The 19,762-nt window shown below is 40.8% G+C and overlaps 1 protein-coding gene and 1 long non-coding RNA gene across 9 annotated transcripts in view; one reads left to right on the plus strand and one right to left on the minus strand.

The window, feature by feature from the left end:
- The window catches only part of RALY (RALY heterogeneous nuclear ribonucleoprotein), a 75,729-nt gene that overhangs the window by 9,636 nt on the left and 46,331 nt on the right, over positions 1 to 19,762 (plus strand). The window lies entirely within an intron of this gene.
- Positions 1,807 to 19,371, minus strand: LOC306648583. Its single transcript, XR_013760391.1, has 2 exons — positions 6,169 to 19,371; positions 1,807 to 6,115 (listed from the first exon to the last, which is right to left on the minus strand). It is a non-coding gene; the product is annotated as an uncharacterized lncRNA (long non-coding RNA).

Here is a 19,762-nt window from a genome sequence, read left to right on the forward strand (position 1 = left end):
TAATGGGCACAACTTGAGCAGAGACCTAGATTAGTAGTGACAGACAGAATAGCATCTGTATTTCTGCTAATGAGAATGGGCTAAAGAGGTGTCCTTACTTTGTGGGAGGGTGAGATGCCTTCTTATGGCCTTCCAGAACAAGCACAGAAGATCTTTTTACTGTAAGGAATCCCGTTTGTATTTAAATGATCAGTATTTATAATTACATGATCTTAGGGAAGAAATTAATCCAGCAAACAGTCATACTTGCAGTATGTGGAAAGAGTTTGTTTTCATTAAAATGGAGAAGGGAGGGAAGCACCAAAACCTAAAGAGCTGTCTCTCACAGCTCACCTCTTACTAGTATATTTTGCTCAGGGAAAAATTGCCATTTCTTTGTCAGCTTTTATCCTGCTGGTGGACCCTAGCTGGGTGTTTTATTTTCTGTAGTTTTACCAAATCACTTTGAAGGCTGGTGTGAACATTGATCATGTCTTAGAACCTTTTCTCTTTGTTCTCTCAGCAAATATTAGAAAATGTACCTTAAATTACCTGTTTGGGGAAAATAAGATGGCCCTGGATGCTCCCAGAGAGCAGCACCTTCATGTTAAATAGCTCCTGATCCTGTGCCAAGTCCTAGGGTGTTTGTTAAGAGAGACTGAGGGTGCTAGAGCTGTCACTGGAGATAGTCACCAGAGGGTGTCTAGGCCCCTTGTCATGTTGGGTACTTGATTAAAAATCTGACCTGAGTTCTAAACCATCTTTTATATTAATAATAGCTACCCTGAATTGTGTGCCAACTTTGTCAAGATACCATTCTTAGTACTTGTGTTCATGCTAATTGACCTAATATTTACTGAAGGTTACTATGTGCTAAGTTCTTTATACATGTAAAATCTTACTTAATTCTCACCTCATCCCTAAGAAGTTAGTTCTGTTGGTACTTTTAGGTGCCTTTTCTAAAAATTGTGTGTATGTGTGTGTGTGTGTGTGTGTGTGTGTGTTCATACCTCTAGCTGGGGGAACTTGGTAAATACAATTTTTTCTCCAGCAGTATACTTTCCTTCCTTGTATTGAGTTACTATTTCAAGGGCACCTAGTCTTTTTTCTCTTCTGTCTGGCAAAGTTGTTATTGCTTTTATGGAAATGATGAAGGAATCTGAAGATGAGAGAATAATGATGGAGTGAAGCATGAAATGCCATCCTGCTTTAAGGGTGAGCAAACATTAAGCGTTGGTACTATCCACTTCCAATGGCATCTTATTGTAATGGAGGCAATTTTGCTTTTTTGCAATGAAAAGAAATTTTTTAGTTGTGAAATTCAGGGGAGAAGAGTCTTAAAGGTAACCTTTTTGGTGGAGCCAAGCTGCTCATACTTTATCTCACTGGGGACTCCTAAATGCTTTCTGTTCCAGATCTGTTCAGATCGTCTTACCCACTAGATCAGATCAAGAACTGGGAGCCCTTTGGGATGTGTTAGGCCTATAGTAGTTTTGTTTTGAATTGGACCCTAGCCTGGGAAGATTGGGACTGCTTCAGTGGAGATAGCCCTGGCATGTGTGCTATGAGGTGACTGATAATCAAGTTAAAGAGAGGGTTTTTGAGGAAGTAGCAGAGGCTGGAGCCTGATGCTGATCATGAACAATTTTCCTAGTCACAGGAGTGGGAATAGGTAGCTCCTAGGTGTTCTTTCAGAGAGCTTCACTCTCAAGCCACTGGGCCTTCTTATATTATGACTCTTGGTAGACAGGCTTGCCTGTGTTTAATTAGAATTTACAACCTCACATTCATTTCTTTTTTTTTCTTTCTTTTTTTTTTTTTTCCCCCCATTTACTGCTTACTTATTGTCAGACTCCTCTAGGTAGGACGCTATTCGTTCTCAAGTTTAGTCAAAGCCACACCATTTCTTATTGTCTCTTTCATAAGCCTACCCAGCACCAGTTACCCCTACTCAGTGCCAGTCGCAGTTTATTACCAGGCGAGCACTTTTTTCTTGTAACGCTTGGGCACTTCGTTTTCTTACTTGCTTAGCCTCCAAGGACCAACCCAGCTCTAGATGGAAGGAACTCTTTAGTATTAAAAGGAGTTTACCTAGTTACAGTACAGGTAATTTCTCTGGGACTAAGGGAATGATCTTTTTTTTGGTGCCACTGTTGGCTATTTGGTCAGTGTCTGGGCCTGTTTTAGAACTTAACACGGACAGCAAACTAGCCAAGACTTAGTGGACCTTGTCTTTGTCAGATTGGCTTTTTTCTCCCACTAGAGAAAGGGTCTTGCTGTATTGCTCAGGCAAATTCTCCTGGCTCAATGTCCCAAATAACTGGAATTACAGGTGTGTGCCAGTGTACCCTACTAAGTTTTTTTTTCTTTTGCTTTTCCCCTGTCCATAATACTTGCATACTGGGTGTAGGGATGGAAATTGATATGAGGTGTTAAGAAACCACAACATCTAATTAAAATCAAAACTGTTGTTTTATGTAGGAGTTAGTTCCTGGTCTTGTTTTCCCTCCATTTGCAGTGTGCAGCAGCTATTATGTATGGAAAGTAGGTGACTTTTTGAGTAAGTGACTTTTCTTACTGCCTCTTCCCTTTGACTTCTTGTAATTACTATAACATTGTCATCCCGTGGAACTCCATGGTAATTTCCATTACAACTGATCATGATTTCCCAGATAAAGAGAAAAAGCTAGCTATTAAGTGTTGGGAACTCAAAAAGTTCTTGTGATTGTTTTGAGTTTTGGTTTAAAGAACTTTGCAGCAGCAACTGCCTAACTAAACATTTTTGGGGTGGGATGGGTGTGGGGGATTGAACTCGGGGGCACTTGACAACTGAGCCACTTCCCCAGCTCTATTTTGTAGTTTTATTTAGAGACAGGGTCTCGCTGAGTTGCTGAGCACTTCGCTTTTGCCGAGACTGACTTTGAAGTTGTGATCCTCCTGCCTTAGCCTCCAGAGCCCCTCAGATTACAGGCATGTGCCACCATCCATCCGTGGCAATATATATATTTTTTTTAAACAGGAAGAAACAGATTCAGAGAGGTTAAGCAACTTGCCTAGGTTGTTTGTGAAATAAATTGTAGATCCTGTTTAGTTTCTCTTTGTGCCTCCTACTTTGTATGACTTTCCATTATGTTTTGCTGAACTCTGAGCCCCATGAGGGTAGGAACCATGTCTGTCTTGTTTAATAAATGTTTTCCCATGCCTGCTGTAGGATTTAAGTAATTTTGAGGTGAATGAGTAAACATGTGTTGTAGTTTCTCAAGGTGGTACATACAGCTCCATATTGGACGATATACGTGAAACCACAGGATAAAACATTTCTTTTTTAAAAATTATTTTTATTTTTATTTTTATTTATTTATTTTTTTTTATGCGGTGCTGGGGATTAAACCCAAGAATTTGTGCCTGTGAGGCAAGCACTCGACCAACTGAGCTATCTCCCCAGCCCTATTTTTATTGTTGATGAACCTTTTTTATTTATTTGTATGTAGTGCTGAGACTAGAACGCAATGCCTCACACTTGCTAGGCAAGCACTCTATCTCTGAGCCACAATCCCAACCCCTAAAACATATCTTCTTAAAGTGTCACTGTACTCATTATCTCAGCCCTTGTTTACTCCTGCCTTGTTTAGCACATGAAACTAAGGTCCAGAGAGTGAACTGGAATTTTCTCCTAGGACCTAAGCAAAATGATAAGCCCTGAACAGGTTGAGCAGGACCCATTTCAAACTCCAGGCCTTTGATGTTCCTGCCTCATACATTCTTTAAGGCATGGGGCAGAAGATTTTCTGGCACACGTTGGGGATAAGTGGTAAATAAAGCTGGGTTGACACCACTTATGTGGTCTTATCTTGGGGAGGAGGGTTAAGGTGGCAGTCGGTGCTCAGCCTTTCCTTGGTGTAATGGGTCTGTTAGGTTGGGTCTGTTAGGTCGCTTGACCTTATTATTTATTTTTTGTTGTTGTTTGTTTTTTTACCTAGAAAGATACAGAAGGCAGCTCAGCAACAAGAAGCCTCAGTGCTAACGACAGTCTGTCTCCTTGTGTCATTCTTGCCTCTTCTGTTTCTTTTTCTTCATGTCCTTGCTTTTTGAGCCGTTACCTTTCCTTCTGCATCCTTTCCCTCTCCCACTCTGTCCTTTGTTTTTCTTTCACTGTTGTCCTTCTTGCTGAGAAATTTCTTGTAATGCCACTGCAATAGGCAGAGCTTGAGATTGGAGTCACTTTGTATTTTTGAGGGTGCTATGTAAAGTAGGGTTAACTAAATAGGGGACACTGAGACTTCTTTAAACTGTCTTTTCTACCTTCTTTCTCAGGTTGTAAAGGATAAAAATCTAAACTCTGGCTTTGCAAGACTGATAGAGTCTGATACCACCTCTCTTTGCTGCTTTTTGTCAGCAGTGTTGTGCTTGCCAACCAGTTTCCCTGTGCTTCTGTTCTCTGAATATGCCAGTCTCTGTCGTGATTTTGTTTTGACTCTTTCCTCTTGGTCCTCTCATCTCAGTGTTCCCTTCACCTGACAAACTACTCATCTTTTCATCTCTACTTTGGGCACCTTCTCACAAGCTTTCCTGATCACTACACAAACAGAATTAATTTTAATCCTTTATGTACTTTGCTTGTTGTTCTATAGTTGCCCTTTAGTGCTGTTATCATCCTTGAACTCTTTCATTAATGAGAGGTCAAGGAACTATGTGTTGGTTGTATCTGTTTCTCTTATGTCTCTATAGTAGGCCTGGCATAATAGTGCTTGTAGAATGAATGATAGAAATGTAGGTGTACTGATAATCCATGATATAAAGTGAATGTTAAGTGCTATAGGTGAAATACAACAAAGTGTTTTGGAAGTGACTGGAGTTCTTGAGAGTTCTTGTTTGTTTTGTTTTGTTTTTGTGGTACTGGGGATTGAACTTTACCACTGAGCTATTTCCCAGCCTTTTTAAAAATACTTTGAGACAGGCTTCTAATTTGGGATCCTCCTCCCTTTCCTCCCAAGAAACTGAGACTACAGGTGTATGCTACAGCACCTGGCAACAGATAACTTTTTTGGGGGAGTGGGGGTACCGGTGATTGAACTCAGGGACACTCAACCACTGAGCCACCTCCCCAGCCCAATTTTGTATTTTATTTAGAGACAAGGTCTCAACAAGTTGCTTAGCGCCTCACTTGTGCTGAGGCTGACTTTGAAATCGTGATCCTCTTGCCTCAGCCTCCTGAGCTGCTGGGATTACAAGGGTGCACCACCGGGGCCACAAGAAATTTAACTTTGAACTGGGAGAACTTTTGGAAGTTTCTGGAGGCTTGTAGCATTGAATATATCCTTGAAGATTCTGAAATTCAGTTGGCAAAAATGTGGAAAGAACATTTGAGAGTGAGGGCATGGTTGGAATAAAATCAGTGAGGAAGTAGAGAGGTCAGGCTGCTCCTACTAATCCATGCATTCCCTCATCCACAATTCCTGCTAGAATGTGTTCTAAATCCCTGGGCTATCGTAAAGGAAATTCTCTTTATTCTTGTCATTCCAATCATTTTTCTTCCTGTTCTTTTACCTACCTTTTATGACTCTTGTCCTTTATTTTTGGTTTCTTCCCAACTATTTCTTTCATCTTCCCAATTCTCTCTCTTTAAGTACTTTATTATTTACACTTTTTTTTTTTTTTTTTTAAACCTTCTTTTTTCTTGTCTGCTTCCTAGGAAAGCCAAGCCCATGGGTGGGGATGTGAATCAACCATACAATATTTAACTACAAATAACACCTCCCCTTGTGTTAAGTAACTGAGAAGTAATTGTGGCATAATTGCTTCTCATGTGTCTCTTGTGTTTTATTGGCATTGACTTTTTTTTAACCTTCCATGATGCTGGGGATATCGTTATTTTATTTTTCAGTGGTTGTCAAAATGTCAATTTTAATGAGAAGTTTCTGCAGACAGGTCTGCCCTTGAGTGGTACGAGCCTTCAGGCAAAGCCAGCACTGGATGAGTCAGAAATGCTCCTAGATCTGTTTTCTCATGCATATGGGTACATAGACCACACAGATACATAACAGATACATATACACTTCCCATCTGTGTAGGCTTATATTCCTGAGAGAGTGAGCAAATGGAGATATTCTCTCTCTCTCTCTCTCTCTCTCTCTCTCTCTCTCTCTCTCTCTCTCTCTCTCTCTGTCTCTCTCTCTCTCTCTCTGTCACTGGTGCATACATTTCTTCTCTTCCCTATACATCCATACTATCTATTATATTTTCAAGTCTATTATATTTTCATGTATATCTCCCTCCCATATATGCACATATTTACCCACTTACACCCCCTAATCACTCTTCTACTCAGATACATGGAATTGTGTGTGCCACAAAAATATCTGTAAGCCTGTCTCGGACTTAAGATCACACTGTTCATCTCCTTACACACATGCACACACACCCACACAAATCCTCTCCTCTGCACATGCCTACACATGCACTGATTTCTCTGCCCATGCCCCAGATCCCATATACTTCATATAGTAACATCTCCCAGATAACTGCTTCCACCCAGGTGCTACTACTACCCTCTACCTTAAGTTTGTCTTTATAATAGACATGTATAACAGGTAAGTTTCAAACAGTTTTGAAAGGAAACATCTTTGCTGACAGCCAAGCTAGTGAACTGTTAGGAAGTCTGAACCAATTATAACAAATCCTTTGAACTTGGGTCACTGTGATGTTGCATAGAGGGAGGGTTGGATCAGACATTGGTGGGTTGCTTCTAAATGGTATCATTATGACCCTTGGCAGATTTGAACACAGGTCCAAACCGAATCCATTGATTTCAGAGTTCACTTCTGTTGGAAGATGATCACATGCTTAGCAAATGAGAGCCAGAGTCACTGAATGTGTTCTAAACAGCATCTTTGGGATGTAACCTACTATTTTTAACACATTTCCTGTGTCCTTCTGCTGTGTTGAGAAATATTTAGAGGAAAGAACTAGAAGATCTGCAATATTTTTCTCTACCACCTTGGACAAGTATATTTTCTGGACCTCAGCTTTCTCAACTGTAGTGTAACAAAGCCCAAGCTCATAAAGGACCCTTTAGTTCTAAATTTTCGTGCTATTCTATGAAGAGTTTAGTCTGGGACCTTTTTTTACACCCCTGGGTAGTCTGACATCTACCTCACGGGGCAGGGCATTACAGGACATTTGGACAGAGGCCAGCATAGTCAGTCTGGGCCCTGACCTCCTATAAGAGGCATTGACATATCTCCTAGGATCAATATGTGCCTGTAGTAAGACCTGGGAAATCTGGGAGGAGGCCTAAGGAGTGCTCATAACTGGGGAGAGTCTGATTATCATGAAATGGATCTGGTTACACTTGTCAACACAGCATTTTTGCTGGCATAGCCCTCTTCTGGGAATAGCAGACAGGACTGCCCTGAGCAAGTGGGAAAATGGTTAGCTTGAATTTCCTTTAATATATTTTCCTTACTTTTTTATAGACTTATACATAATATGTTAGGTACATAGTGTAGACCCCTTCCTTATGAACAGTCACTCATATAATGCCTACTAAGCATTAAATACTGGGTTAAGCCCTTTTGTATGTTTATTTCTCCCAGCCTTATTTGGAGTAGGTGGGAAAAGGAAAGTGAAGCTGAGAGAAGGCAAATGGAAATGACTTGGCTGCCCAGTGTTACATAGAGTATTCTCTGTGGTACTATACTGCAACACCACTTCCATCTGATGAATTGTTTTGTATGAGGGGGTCTCCCTTACCTTCCTTTAGACTGAAGTGGAGGTCAGGCCCTCTTCCTGGAGCCCTGCAAACACTGGAGGAAATCTTTAAAACCAGTGGTGGGACAGGTGCTGGGGGGTAGGGAGGGAAAGGTTCTCTGTTTGCTTTTGCTTTCTCATCTCCTTTCCAAGGTCCCTAAGGAATGAGCAGGCTCTAATGGGAGAGATCAATCATCATTTGGAATCAATGGGAGGGCTTTCTCCTGTGTGGAGTGCAGAATCAGGTTTCTGAATTGGCCTTGTGCAAGGATGGGGAAGGAGCTCATGATGATATTTTTAGGTATTGGAGAACCTGAATGTTTAACATGCCCAGAGACCCAATTCCTCCTATAGTTGATGAGCATCTTGTATGTGTCAGGACTTATGCTAGTGCTAAGGTTTCTTAGATGATCTCACAATCTCCCATCAAAGTTAGACAAGGATACAACACAGTATGCTTTGTGTATCTTAATAGAAGCATGTACATGGGACTCTGGGATTAGAGCTCTGAAGGAAATGTAAGAGTTAAGGGAGGAACAGATATCCCAGACTAGGGAGTAGCAAAACAAAAACATGAAACCTTAGAACTGTCCCCAGCATGTAGCAAACCATAGCAAATCGAATTGACTGCCTAGCTCTTTGCCAGATCAGACTGTAGCCATTGGATAGCGCTAAAGCAGAAGCAGCAGGTAGGAGGAGAGGTAGATTTATTAGCAGATGTCACTTGAAACTTAGAATTCTATGGGGAAGAGGGGTGGAAAGCTGGAGAGCATCAGACCTCTGTACTCTGGGCCAAGCCTACAGAGGTGTGATGGGTTCTTGGCAGGGTTAAAGTTGTTCTGGCCTGGGCAAATGGTTTGGAGTCTCTGATGACAAAATCCTGTTTGCCCCACACAGCCTGCCCCTTCTGTGTTCCAAAAAAGAAAAAAAGAAATTAATGGAATTTGTTCAAAATACCCCTGAAACGAAATTACATTTTTAACTCTAATTACCCTAATTAAACTTGACAGCCATAATCTTGGAATGGCAGATATGCTAAATACCCCATGCCTGTGACAAGCTTGCTTACCCAGATGGAATGTTGTTCTTTTCTGGGCTTAGGAGAAAAATTCTTTTGTTTGGTTGTTTTTGTTTTTCCCATCAGCAGCTTAGTCTTTGGTCCCATAGATTCACAAAGCTAGGATAGCTATATTTGTGAGCTACAGATTTACCCAGGACCCCTAATCTTTGAAAATGTCCCTTTGTACTCCTGATGATTCTTAGCATGTACCTCCGAGTTTTCTATTCAGTTGAGGTTAGACTACAGCCTTTCTCCTTCAGTGAAATTCCCTGCCTTGGGGAACCAAGGGCGTGCACTTGTTAGAAGACTATCCTGCTGGTCTAGGGCTAACTCTGGATCTATGGTTGGTTTACAACTAGTGTTAAGAATGGGACAGGAAGTCTGAAAATAACCCTCTTCTCTTCATATATCCAGTTCCTTTAGCTCTGTATAGGATAGTATCTATACTGAGTATAACTCAGTATCTTGAGAGATACCTGATTTTGGCTCCTACTTAAGTACTTTCCTGACCAGCCTCAAGGAACCTGATAGAGTGGGAGGTGGGCCCAAGCTCATTGAAGTAGACTGAAAATCTATTGATGAATCTCCTAGAACCAAAGATCCCATGTTCTAGTAATATACTATCAGATTAGAAGCCTCTTTAAGTGGGTAGACACTGGGTGCTATGTTAGGTACCGCAAGGGATACAGTTGAATAAGATATAGTCCCTGCTTCTGAGAAACAGAATTGTGGGGAGTTGGGAGGGATAGCCATAGGAATGACAAATTATGTGAGGCAGGACAAACTTCATTCAGTGAGTAGAAAGCTTGAGCGCCTACTGTGTATCATGTCCTGAAATATTGTATAGATGTATCAGACATAGTTCCTGCTTTCAAGGGCTCATATTAGAACAGGCAGGCATGTGAAAGTTCACTCTAACAGGAACATGGAGAATGTGTTAGAAAATTTTCCTGGGAACCAACCTGGGTGTCTACCAATGGATGAATGGATAAAGAAAATGTGTATGTACACAATGGAATTTCTTTTAGCCATGAAGAAAAATGAAATTGTGTCATTTGTAGGAAAATGGATGGAACTAGAGACCATCATGTTAAGTGAAACAAGTCAAACTCTGAAGGTTATGTTTTTCTCTCATGTGGAAACTAGAGAGGAAAAAGAAAGGTGGGGTGGATCTCAAAAGAATCAAGGGGAGATCAGTAGAGGAAAGGGATCAAGTGGTGAGAGGCAGGGAGGAAGGGCTGGGAATTGATATTGACCAAATTATATTGTTATATTGTATGCATGTACCAATATGTAATAACAGATCCCATCCTTACGTACAGCTGTAATGCACTGATAAGAAAATGCGTGTGGAGGGAGAAAGTTTTACCTGGGAGGGAGGGGTGATCAGGAAGAGTGAAAAAGTATACTTCTAACTGGGGTGGAGCAGGTTTGGCATTGGGCTTGTTCTTGAATAGGGAATTTTGCCAAAGGAGTGGAGAAGATCATTGAAGGTGTTAGGGAACAGCATGGCCAAAGGTAGGAGCTGCTAGGTGACAGCTTAGTGTGATTAGAGTACAATGTGCAGGGAAGGAATATGGTAGATAGAGGATGAGGTAGGTATGAGGTAGAATTTAAACTTTATCCTGTAGGCAAGAGGGATCTATAGAGGATGCAGAGTTGTGATACATTGTGTATGGTGGATTGTTATATTAGACTGGAGACAGATTACTTAGAAAAGATGTCAGCAAACTATGAGTCATGCACTGAAGGTAACCATTGCCTTTTTGTAGTTTTTACTGGTATACAACTACAAACCCAAGGAACTTATTTGTTCATTTATGGTTGCTTTGGCACTACAGTGACAGAGTTTTACTATAGAGTCTATTATAGCGCACCTACCCTAAACTACTATCTGGCTGTATACAAAAATGTTTGTTGGACTCTGTACTAGAAGATAATTATATATGTACCGTAAGACAGCATATATGTTAGAATTAGCCCTGAAATGGATTGGAGATGTCAAATGAGACTTCAGAAGAAGGAGCAACATGATTTAGCAGAGAATACCTGATCTACCTGCCTCTCAAAACTTCGTAACAGACAAATTTGTAGGAAGTCACCATTGTCACAAAAGGATACTTAATACGCAGGCAAGTCCTAATTTGCTTTTTATTACCAGTGTTACTTTGGGCCAGTCACTTACCTGCCTGGACTTTCAGGTGAATATGGTGAGTAGAATAAAGAAAAGTCCAGTCAATTGATTCTTACTCATGGAATAGAGCTCTTAGTCTTTGTTTGCTTTACCTCATCCCCAGTTTGCAAGTCTGAGTGCTTTCTAGTGGAAAAGACAGATATTCTAGAAAACCTGGAATACAGTTTGAGTTGAAAAGTTGAGGGAGGTTGGGCAGGTTTGATTCCCAAAGGAGCTGTGGGGGAGGAGCTCGTGATACTTTGAGGATATATGTCCTGCCATAACTGCTGACATTTGTTGTGGCCAGACTGAACTTATTTCTACTCTTCAACTGCCAGGATATGTATGACCCCGGCAAAACTAAAGATTGGATTTATCTCAGTCACCTTTCCCAGCCAGACTGCTGGGAAACTTGACATCCCTGTGTGCCTCTTATACCACTTCACTGAGTCCCTGTACCTTACTGCCTTTTTTCCTATAGCATTGTACATTTGCCATGTAGGATGAAACAAAGCACCAGGTGGGAGACCACAGTGGTGAATTCCAAGGTTATTTCTGCCTTTGGCTTACTGTAATCTCAACCAATTCATTTCATATTTCTGGCCCTTGTAGGTTCCAGTACAGATGACTTTGACTGCTTTTTGGAATGTTTTCACTAAGTCCCCAACTTTAGAGCACAGCCTTTTTCCTTTTATTTCTTCTCCCACAAAGGTCCCCCATCTTTTGGATCTAGGTATTAGTGTATATCTGTACACATTTACTTGAAATTCACTGCCTTTCACTGTGAAGAGAGTAGTCATATCTCTAGTTGTTTTTATTGGTGGGTTTAGGAACTTGCAGTCAGTCTGATTGCCAGAGCTGAATAGACCCTAGGAGCCAGGTCCTGCTGACCTTAATTTCAGCAAAGCATGATGTTTCCAGAATGGGCAATCTGGTTCAATACAGGCAAACACTTGCCCCTGAGTATCCAATATATATTAGAAGAAGAACCAGATACTGATCCAGGCAATTTATAAACTTTAAATTTATACCCATCCCCCTATTACCATTTTACACACATGAGAAATTTTAAAATATTATTAAGTAAACAATGACTGTTAATGCCTGACTCATTGAGGATATAAAGGGAACAGCTAGATATTCCTTGCTTCTGGGTAAGGAATCATGGGTGTTGTAAAAAGAGTCCTATAAACAGAGTGATCAAAGCGCTAATGTTACCCAGGTTGGGTGTCAGAGCCAGGGCTCAACTGCAGGTGTGTTTGCATGCTGTTTCTACTAAACCATGCTGCCTTCTTTGCAGGAAGGTGGAAGTCCTGACTGGCAGGCAATCTCTGGAGAATGGCCATTGGTGGGAGAGGCCTGGCCTTGGAGTAGTTCTAGGAGGGGCCTGAAATCTTAGGCAGCTGACCAAATGCAGGACCTCTCACATGGACCTGGGCCTGTTTGTAGAATAAAGCACCTGTTTTTTGTGCCTTCTAGAAGTTGAAGTCAGCACTGACCATATGCTGGAGTACCACAAGAGCAGAGGAAGAGTTGGTACCCAGGCTTATATGGGTAGTGGATGGGATTTAAGGCTAAGACTGTTTTAAATTTTTTTCAGCCTGGAGTCATAATTAGTCTGAAAACAATTTGAGTTGGTGAAGCCCACCTGGAATGGTAGCACTGGGGTAGTCATTGAGAGGCAAGGCAAGGGAATGTAGGAATCTGTCTTCAGGTTGAAAAAACAAACCTTGTTAAATTTTATAAGTTATTCCAGCTTAAAAATTAACCATTTTCTTCTCAACACAGCATTTGCAAATGCTGGCTCCTTTTCCTAGAGATCATATCTTCCTTTTTCTTTGACCATAGTTAGGCAGGACATGACAAGCTCTCATTTCATTCTAGTATCTTTTAGTCTCCCTGTTTCACCTTGGGCCCTTGTATTGAATCCCCTGAGAGTGCTGGGTTCAATTTTTTTTTTTTTTTTTTTAATCTGTGTGCTGAGGTGCTAGTGTTCTGTACTCCAGAGTACATTTATCCACCAGACCTGAAGTTCATTCCTAAGGATAAGTCCAGATAAATCCCTTGTGTCTATAGTCTTTATATAATTGAGCTGAATCTCAACTAAAAATCACAGATTTTTATTTTATTTTTTGGGCATAATTGTACACTTGTGATTTTAATTTTGGGAGTAAAATTGGAATCATGTCTTAGACCCTGGCCTTCCGCCTTAGACCTGGTTTCTCAGACTAAGTCTGCATCTACAGAGCTTTGTCATTGCTTTTAAATACCTGTTCCAGAGTTGATATGTGAACTTGAAACTTGCAGTTCCAGACTGTATATTGAGAGTAATTTCAAAATCATTCTATATTGTAGGGTGATGTGGAAAATACCCTGGTTGGGAGTAGGAAATTTGTTCTGGTCCTTGCCAGTGACTTCTCTCTGTGACTTTGGAAAGATCTCCCTACCCTGGTCTAACCTCTTTTTCTGTAAATTGTAGGACCTTTTCAGCTCTGGCCTCATCAGGGACAGAATGCTATCTTCAACACAGTTTCAGTTGCACAGAGCACTGTGTGGCCCTAGCTTTGGTGTGTTGGTTACTGATTATAAAGCTTTAGATTCTCTCAGCTCAAGAGGGGGAAGGGGAACCATCCAACTGTCTCATTAGCATGGAGGAAAGAAAACAGTAATTACTTGTGCCTCCCTTGATAATTCCTGCAGGGTTGGTTCTTCTAAAGGAGGAGGAGGAGGGGAGAACTGGAGATAGCTTTAGCTGAGGAAGGAGAAATGCTGTTAGTGCTCAGAATTTGCAGAGGCAAGAATGATTGTCTTGCACATCTGTTGTATTCTTTGGATGGTCCTCCAGGCAGCGTGAAGACTGGATTGAGTTTCATTTATTTCATTTATTTATGGCATGCATTATGTTCTTATATGTGGACATAAGTTGGGGCTCAAGAGTTTTAACATCTCCTGTCATTAAGAAACCAGCTGTCCTTTTGGGCCTCCTTTTGTGATATGCTGGGTATCCTGACACCTGTCTTTGTTGGGGAGTAGGGTAGTGTTTTACTGAGCCATTTTGTGACCTCGCTGCATTTTTATTATGTTGTGAGGTCATCTTTTTAACCCCCACATCAGCCAGTTGGTATATTACTCCAGACAAAAACATCAAGGTCAGGTATCCTTATGAGTGAGAGGAGTCTGGTAGACCATAGGGTTTGGTCAATTCTGGGAAAAGCAGGCCTCATAGAAGGATTGGGACACTTTTGAGACTTTTAAGAGGTTAGGGCACTTGGAACAGTGGCAAACTTGGCTCATGGGACAAGCAAGGACTGTTTGCTGTGTGTCATCTTTTACTCTACTTCTGGGCAGTTGTGAGCCTGCAAGTGCTGATTGTAGCATAAGTGGGTAAGATGCTGTGTGCAGGTGAGCCTGCCTGTGGAGCCTGGAGCTGTTAGGTTATGATTATCTCCTGTGACTGTTCACCCTTGCCTTGGTTGCCACCCAGAATCTAAGAGCTTCCCCTTCCCTGAGGAAGATGCCACTCCAGTAACACCTCTTTCAACCAATTTTCCTGACTTATTTTTAATTTCCTTCATTCCCCCGACTCCCAAGTTTTATAAATGTAGATGATGTTTTTTCTGTCAGTCTTTCCTCTTCTGTTCCCTGAAGTTCTCCCTTTTTTCTTGTCCCTGACCTTTTGCTTGATTCCTCACCTTTTTAAGTCCAAGTCCTCCTGTCTTCCTATAATTTTCTCTTTATATTCATTTCTTGACTTTCTTCCTCTAGCCTCCAGCTATAGATTCCTGGTTTCCTTGTACCCTTGTAGCACCTGTTCCTATTATTTTTAGATGGAATGCTTGAATATAATAACATGGCCCAGATGAGAAACATTTCTCTTTAGACTAACTTGGTACTTATCTGGGCCATACTAGAGTACTTCCCAAAAATGTGGACAGAGCACATACTCAGGACACAGTACATGCTGATTCTTGGAAAGCTGTCCATATCCGTGTATAAGGCGTTTTGATCAGGTATTTTGATTCAGGACAGGCCAACTTGTTAGTAACATTTCTTTAGGTTGTCATAAAATCCCCTGTAAACACTCAGTAAGGAACACCTTAGGAGGTCTCCTTGGGAGGGCCTGTTGATGAACTTGGATTCCTTCCCCCCATCTTTGCTTCAGGCATGCAAAACCTAGTACAAAATGGGAGAATTTGATGTTTCCTAAAATTTTATTATTGGCTCCTATTTTTATATTTATTTTTGGGAATAAGAAAGTGTAAGATATATAGTGAAAGACACTTTGGAGCAGATCTGGGTACCAGTAATTTCTGCTTTCCAGCTGTGTAGTTTTAGACAAGGTACTTTTATTTCTCTGAGGCTTGGTTTCCTCTTCTGTAAGATGGGGATAATTTTTGTGACATTAAAAGGTCATTAGGAATAAATGAGAGTAATTAAGGCTTTGGGCACAAGGCATTATATATAGCAGTAGGAAGTTACATTTTTTTCCTTTTCTTAGAACTTATTGCTTCGTATTTATCCTTTTGTGTTACTTGAATGGAATAACAATATTTGCCATTGAGTAGTTATTGCAGGGCGCTCCTAAAGGGCTTTCCCATAGTATGTCATTTTTTTCTTAGTGACCCATTTACAAAGCAGGAACCAAATCAAATGTAGGGAACTGAGGCACAGAGAATAAATAACTTGCTGAAGGTTATAAAGCCAGTGAGGCAGAGCTGGGATTCAAACCCAGGTGTCTCTTAATCTAGAGCATAGGCTCTTGACCACTAAGTTGATTATTTTGCCCTTCTGTCACTTTCCCTGAATAATTTGTGACTTCTTAGTTCACAAATTATTAGGTACAAGCCAGCAAAAACTGGTTCTTGGTTTATGTCTGCTTGTACCTATTGGGATTGTGTGCATATAGTTTTTGAGCTTTTTCTAGGTTTGGTTGGTACCTGTTTTGATGGAGGTATAGACAGTGACACTGCCCTAGTGCTTCCTAATTCTTTTCACTCGGCACATTCTTTTAACTGAAAAGATTATTATAGAGACCTGTTACAGAGGTCATTCCTTCCTTTGTTAGTGCTTCATATCAAACCATAGATTTCAACAGTTAACTTATTCTTGGAAGTCTTCTTTGATCCTTTAGAAGAACAGATATGATCACCCTAATTTTATAGATCTGAAAACGAGGGTCCAAGAAGGTGAAATGATTTGTTCAGTCACACAGTGATTAGAAACAGAACTGGAGCTAGATTTTAGGGTTTCTGATTCTCAGCCCAGTATCCTCTCTACTGATTTAGCAAGGAGAGATACATGTATATAATGTATAGATCAGACCTAAAAAGAGTTGAACTGTAGGTCTAGACCCAGGATTTAGACAGTTCTGAAGGGACTTTGCCAGTTCACTTGTACATATTTGAAGGATTCAACAGAAAGAAATATCTTCCTTTTAGGATTCAACAAAGCTTTTATGACATGGAACTATGGGGAAGGCTCCAGATCATGTTAGTATCTGCGTATCCCCTAGGAAGGATAGTCTTACTAGTCTGAGGTTACCTTGGTAGAGGAGGAGGCCATGACATAGAGGAAGAACCTGCTGACCTCTCCAGTCTTCAGCCTCAACCAGACTGGGGTTGGCTGGGGCAGTTAGTGAGGGCTTGGCATGGGAACCCTGAGAAGCCTAAGTGTTTTACTTCACCTGCTGATGGAATGGTCTGGGGTTTGTCCCTTCATTTAAACTTTATAAAAAGGAATTTTCTACTACTATAAAAACAAACAAGGGCTGGGGATATAGCTCAGTTCATAGAGTGCTTGCCTGTCAAGCACAAGGCCCACAAAAAAACCAAAAAACCAAAAACAAAACAAACAAAAAAAACCCAAAAAAAAACCCAAACAGAAAACAGAACAAAACTTCTGTTTTAGAACCAGAAAGAAAAAAGAAAAAGAAACCTTGTTCAAACTCTAGGCCTCAGACATTTCAGTGCTGCCCAACATTTTCTTTCTGTTTGACTCCTTCCTTACCTTTTCTCCTTTTTGCTTCCTGTTTTCTCTACTCTTGCCCAACTTCTCTTATCCTTTTTTCTCTCACTTTCCCCCTTACTGTATTTTTTTCTTCTAAAATCACACATGGATTTTCCCGTATTTTTTATTTCCCCCCTTACTCTTGAAAATAAGAAAAGGATACCTCTAACCAACAGACTAGTAGATACTTGAGATTGATAGAGATTGAGGCTGACAGAACATGGAGCTTGAGATTTTGGACCTTTCTTTTAGTCTTCAGAACAAAGATTTGTGGGGCAGGTGTTTCTCCAAACATGTGTTCCTGAAATACTTAGTATCTCCTACCTGCCAGGCTGTCACGTGATTGATTGGACTGTGTTTTATTCAGCTTTTTTGCTGCTGTGACAAAAAGGACCCAACCAGAGCAACTGTAGAAAAGGAAAAGTTTTATTTGAGGGCTCACAGTTTCAGAGATCTTAATCTATAGACTGCAGGCTGTTTCTCAGGGCTTAAGGAGAGGCAGGACATCGAGGCAGAACAGTGTGGCAGAGGGAAGCAGCTTATATGGTGATCAGGAAATCTCCACTCAACAGATACAAATATATACCCAAAGCCACGCCCCAAATTCCACCTCTTCCAGCTACACCCTACCACTTCAGTTTACCACTCAGTGATACCTATCGGGATTAAATCACTGATCAGATTAAGACTCTCACAACCCAATCATTGCTCCTGAACCTTCTTGCACTGTCTCACATGTGAGTTTTTGCGGGACACCTCACATCCAAACCATAACAGGCTGTTATATTTAATAAGTCCCTAATCCTGCCATAAGATCACAGTCTTACAGGGAATACATAGCAGTAGGCACCCCTTACCCCAAGTCAAGTAATTTGAATTTTGAGGTAGTGGAAACTTCACAGTTTCATCTGGGCCTACTTTCATGTTGCTCTGTAATGAAGTAAGGCTGACCTATATAAAGTAAGAGGAAACACATAGGCTTTGGAAAAGCCTAAGTTCACATTCCTGTCTGTTTGATCATGAATGAAACATGTAACCTCACCTATCTTCAATACTTTGGCTATAAAATGGGCATGCTGTCATCTACTTCATATTATGAGGATTAACTGCTTAACTTCTATCCATAGTGCCTGGGGCATAATGGTGTCTTTCCCTGTATCAAGGTCTAGTTTAAATCTTCACTCCTGTGAAACTTCAGAGACCTGGTCAGACTGATTTCTTTGTCCACTTTTACAATATTTGAAGTTCTTTCAATTTTAGATCTGCCCAATATTATTAGCAGTCACTTGTGGGAAGTTGAGACAGTGGAACCATAAGAGGCATAAGAATGAGAACTAATCTCAGTCTTCCTGCATTCTCCATAAGCCCTAATTCAGAACCATCTACATAGTAAGGCTATAGAGTGGTGAGAAAGTATTCAGAATAACTTCATAGATTTGCAAACTTTGAAGATTAAGAAGGATTTGAATAGGTACAAGTGAACATTAGCATGGATAAAGGTGTGGGAGCTGGAAAGCTCAGTAGAGGTGAAGGCAGATGATGACCAGATCGTGGCATACCTAGAGAGCAAGGATGAGTTGTTTTTTGAACCTTGACTTTTTTTTTAAGCAGGTGAGAGGGTCATTAGGACCATTAATTTCACAGTGTGGATGGCAGTGGATTGGAGTAGGAGGATGGGAAATACTATGACAGCCTGTCCTTGTAATGCCAGTCATTTTTAATCTTTAAGAAATATTCTAACAGCGGAGGAGATAATGTGATCCTCTTTTTTTTTTTTTTTTTTTTTTTTGGTAGCAGGGATAGACCCCAGGGCCTCACAATGTGCCATGCACTAGGCAAGCACCTTACCTCTCAGTTACACCCCCAGCCCTAATAATTCAATCCTTAAAAAGAAGTTGAGGGCTGAACTTAGTGGTAGAGTGCTTGCCTGGCATGCATGAAGCCCTGGGGGTGATTCTCACCCAGCATTTGATAGGTAGGTATGGAGGTAGATAGATTGGTAAGAAGAAAAAGAAGTTAACACAGTAGGGAATAAAGAAAAAAACATTTTGAGTATAGAACCCTAAGAGGGAAAACCAAAGCAAAACACAAGGACTTGCAGTTGTGGAAAAGGGAAAGGAAGGATTAACAGTATGAACATTTGGAGTGTTAAGAACCTGGAGAAATAGTTATACCACTTGCTAAACCTTGGAGGCTGGGAAGTAGAAGATAGTTCACCTTGTTGACATGTGGAATTGGAGGTGCTGATAGTCAGTTCCCTTACCATCTACTCCCTAGTTTGTCCTTTGACCTGGGCCTGTAGATGCCTTCAGGTCTTTGTTTTTGTCTTTACTCATGTCTTGAAGCAGTTCTCACTCCCTCTCTGAAATAAGATAATGCATATAAAGTGCTTAGCCTAGAACCTAGACTACAGCTAGAACTAGAAAACACGTTTTTTGCCACCTTCTGTTTCTGAGAAGTGTTAGTAGTGTGTGGTTAAGAGACAAGTCCTGGAGTTGAACTTCTGGGTTCAAGTTCTAGCTTTACCATATGTTAGTTGTGGGCAACTAACTTGGGCGACTTTTCTGTGCCTCATTTTCCCCATTGGTAAAATAGAGAATAAAGTAACACACTGACCTTATAAAAAATTTGGTTATAAAGATTAAATGAGTTCATACAAACCAAAGATTTACAACAGTGTTACTCTTATTTCAGAGTTGCCTGTTATCATACATAGGGGTTGCTCTATTCTTCACCATCCTCACCTGACCAAAGGAAATAGGAGGTGTGAGTGGATAAAACTTAAGTTATTCTCA

The sequence above is a fragment of the Sciurus vulgaris genome (assembly GCF_902686455.1).
Source record: "Sciurus vulgaris genome assembly, chromosome: 2".
NCBI lineage: Eukaryota > Metazoa > Chordata > Mammalia > Rodentia > Sciuridae > Sciurus > Sciurus vulgaris.